We start from the raw sequence: 3956 nt of genomic DNA, 5'->3' as shown, positions 1-3956 counted from the left end.
CAAAGGTAAAACCCCAAAGAAGACATCATAAAACTGTTTTGAACTGATCAAGATTTTACCGAAAATCAAATATAAAAACAAAATATACTACACAGATATGGAAATAATTAAGTCTCCATGAACTAATACATAAAGTTGATTAAAATAATCGTTCAAATACTTGCTACACTTAAATGGAAGAAGAAGAGAAAGAGGTCAAATTTGAGAACTCGTACAGTGGAACAGAAAAATAGTTTTAGTATTTTTAAAGGGAAGGTGTTATTGAGAAACAAGAACTAATATAAACATCATGACACTTCAGAAAGAAGTGAAAGGACAGATATGACTATATATTGGATGGTGCAATGGTAAAATGGGACCCAATCTAAGCACTTCTTTTGCAATTTTCCTCATTAACTTTCCTTATATAGATCNAAGCACTTCTTTTGCAATTTTCCTCATTAACTTTCCTTATATAGATCTCATTATGATTCTATTTGAATAAAAACAGAAATCTTTGTAGCAAGTTCTTAAATCCTTGCTTTACCTGCTGGTTCCTTAGAGTATAAATGAAGGGGTTTAAAAGTGGAGCAATCAAGGGCGCCTGGGTGGCTCAGTGGGTTAAAGCCTCTGCCTTCGGCTCGGGTCATGATTCCAGGGTCCTGGGATCCAGCCCCGCATCGGGCTCTCTGCTCAGCGGGGAGCCTGCTTTCCCCCACTCCCTCTCTGCCTCCCTCTCTGCCTGCTTGTGATCTCTCTCTGTCAAATAAATAAAATCTTTAAAAAAAAAAAAAAGTGAAGCAATCAAGTATTGAGAATTGCCGCTCCCTTCATTAAGGATATCCTCTGTTTGACTGAGGGTTTAATGTACATGAAGATGCAGCTGCCATATGAGAGGGAGATGACAATCATGTGAGAAGAATATGTGGAGAAAGCCTTTTTCCTCTAGGTGGCAGAAGGAATTTTTAAAATTGTCAAGGCAATGCATGTGTATTATAGAATCACTAATGCCGAAGTGACCAGCAGAGTCACCAAAGCTAAGACGAAACTCATCATTTCCAACCCACGTGTATCAGTGCAGGGATTTGCAAGAGGGGAGCAGTGTCACAGTAGAAATGATCAATGATATTGGAGTCACAAAAGTCCAGGCTTAAGCCTAAAATGAGTCCTGGAAAGATGGAGGAAACCAGTGATCCAAGAGCTAAGGACTAACTGGACATAGATTTTGCTGTTCATAATGGTCGTATAATGCAAGGGCTTATAGATGGCAACAGAATGATTATAGGACAGAACAGCCAGAAGATAAAATTCAGATGCACTGAGAAGGAAAGCAAAAAACAACTGAGTTGGGGGCACCTGGGTGGCTCAGTGGGTTAAAGCCTCTGCCTTCGGCTCAGGTCATGATCCCGGGGTCCTGGGATCGAGCCCCGTATCGGGCTCTCTGCTTGGCAGGGAGCCTGCTTCCTTCTCTCTCTCTGCTTGCCTCTCTGCCTACTTGTGATTTCTCTCCATCAAATAAATACATAAAATCTTTAAAAAAAAAAAAAACAGCTGAGTTGTGCAACAGTTATAGGAAATCGTTTTGTCACCAGTTGCCATTCTCACAAGCAATTTAGAGATGCACACTGTTGTATAAGAAATTTCTAAGAAAGAAAAATTTCAAAGAAAGAAATACATAGGGGTCTTGAGATGAGAATCCAGCAAAGTGAGAGTAATGATAACTAAGTTTCCTGAGATGCTTAACAAGTAGGTGAGGAGCAGGAAGATAAATAACACAATCTTCAAATTGGGGTCCTGTGTCAATCCTGCTAAGATAAATACTGTCACAGTTGTACAGTTTTCCATCTTGACCTCCTGATATACTTTTGCTCTGGTAAAAATATTGAGAAAAAAATATGTACAGGTACCAAAGATAAAATATGAAGATAACATTGTCAAAATATTAGTAATTGCTTTTGGTAATGTAAGATAAACTCTAACAAAAACTGTTACATTGCTTTTGAAGAAAGACAAATATTTTCTACAAATCTGATGAAATAAAAAACCATCTTATAAATCATCTTTATAGCGTGGCTTACATTTATGGTAATAAGGTAAAGAAATGAACAGGCATGTGAAAAAAATTATTTCCTCTTTGCTCAGTATGTAAGGACTAAAATGTTATTGTACTTCTACTCAGCCCAATGAGTATATAAATATCATTGCCTCAAGGAACTGACCATGTGTGCAACAGAGAAACAAAATGATGTATGAATGTTTAAGATGGTCGAAATAAAAATCCAGCTTTGGGTATAAAATCATCCTGGAAGCAATTCAGTGTAACACCTGTAGCTCTTCCCAGGTTTGGCCTGTGCCACATCTACTCAGCTAAAGAACACACTTTCTTGGTCCTATCTGATTTTTTATTCCTACAAATCAGTGTGGTGGGTTTTGTCTCCGTTCCATCTCTTCATTTCTTCACTTTTATCATCTCCTATGCCAATATTAAATTTATCTGATTGCATAGTAAAACTAACTTGAAAAGGATTAAACAAATTCAGTGTTTCTTCTGGTTATAGTTCTCAAAACAGGAAGAGAATAACACAGTAAAATGCAAAATAAAGTGAATAAGCATTCAGAGAGGGGGAAATGAAATAGGGAAGGAAGAGAAGGAAGANAGCATTCAGAGAGGGGGAAATGAAATAGGGAAGGAAGAGAAGGAAGACGAAAGAAGTAGAAAAGAGGTGGCACCGTAGGGGAAGACCATAAAGAGAAAAACTTACCATTAAGATTAGAGTCTTCTTCAGATGAGGCGAGGACTGGTATTTAGCTCTTGGCTTTTTACCTGATGTGTAAAATGGGTTACAGCAAAGCTGAAGAGGAAAACAGAAAAAAAAAAATTCTAGCAAATTTTACTGTGATGATCAGTCACTTGGCAAGTGTTCAGACACTTGCAGGTAATACTGACTGACCCCAAATAATATGGGAAACCAAAAGCCAAGCCAATTCAAAAGCCAAGGCAATTCAATGTCCCTGTCTATTGATTTGTCCCTGAGTTGATTTTATGGTTGAAAATTATATAAGCTTTCATTAGACTAAATGTCATGAAAACTCCTGGGTATAAGCATTTCATCCCTTAGGCGCAAATTTCTTATTTGATGACTTCATTATTAGTTATGCTTCTTTATGGACTTCATTATGAATATGAAACACTTATTAAACAATTTTTTTTAGTTTCAGGAGTAGAATTTAGTGATAATCACTTCCATGTAACACCCAGTGTTCATTATATCAATTGCCCTCCTTAATGCTCATCACCTAGTTACCCTTATCCTCTGCCCACCTTGCCTCCAACAACACTGTTTGCTCCCTATAGTTAGTGTCTTTTATGGTTTGCCTCCCTCTCTGTTTTTATCTTATTTTATTTTTTTCTTCCTTTCCTCTATGTTCACCTATTTTGTTTCTTAAATTCCATGTATGAATGAAATCATACGGTATTTGTCTTTGACTTATTTTGCTTAACATCATACCCTCTAGTTCCATCCACATAATTACAAATGGCGAAACTTCATTCTTTTTGTTGGTAGGCTGAGTAATATTCTGGTGTGTGTGTGTGTGTGTGTGTGTGTGTGTGTGTGTGTGTATCTCATATCTTCTTTATCAGTTCATCCATTAATGGACATTTGGGTTCTTTCCATAATTACTGCTATAAACATTGGGGTGCCTGTGCCCATTTGAATCACTATGTTTGTATCCTTTGGATAAATACCTAGTAGTGCAGTTGCTGGGTTGGGGTAGTTCTATTCTTAACTTTTTGAGGCACCTCCATACTGTTTTCCAGAGTGGCTGTACAAGTTTGCATCCTCCATGAACCTATAAACATTGTTTACATTGTTTACTATGTTTACATTGTTTACTATCGTAAACAATGTAAACAATGTTTATAGATCCATGGAGAATGCATTATTATATACTGAGGAATCAAAGAAGTATAAGTC

General features: G+C 37.0%; 1 pseudogene; it reads right to left on the bottom strand.

Annotated features, from left to right (window-relative positions):
* Nucleotides 1–472: 472 nt before the first annotated feature.
* Nucleotides 473–1824, bottom strand: LOC111140358 (annotated as a pseudogene).
* Between the last annotated feature and the right edge of the window lie 2132 nt (nt 1825–3956).

This window comes from Enhydra lutris, unplaced genomic scaffold (assembly GCF_002288905.1).
Source record: "Enhydra lutris kenyoni isolate GAN:26980312 unplaced genomic scaffold, ASM228890v2 scaffoldscaffold634, whole genome shotgun sequence".
NCBI lineage: Eukaryota > Metazoa > Chordata > Mammalia > Carnivora > Mustelidae > Enhydra > Enhydra lutris.
This window is presented reverse-complemented; position numbering and strand designations above follow the sequence as displayed.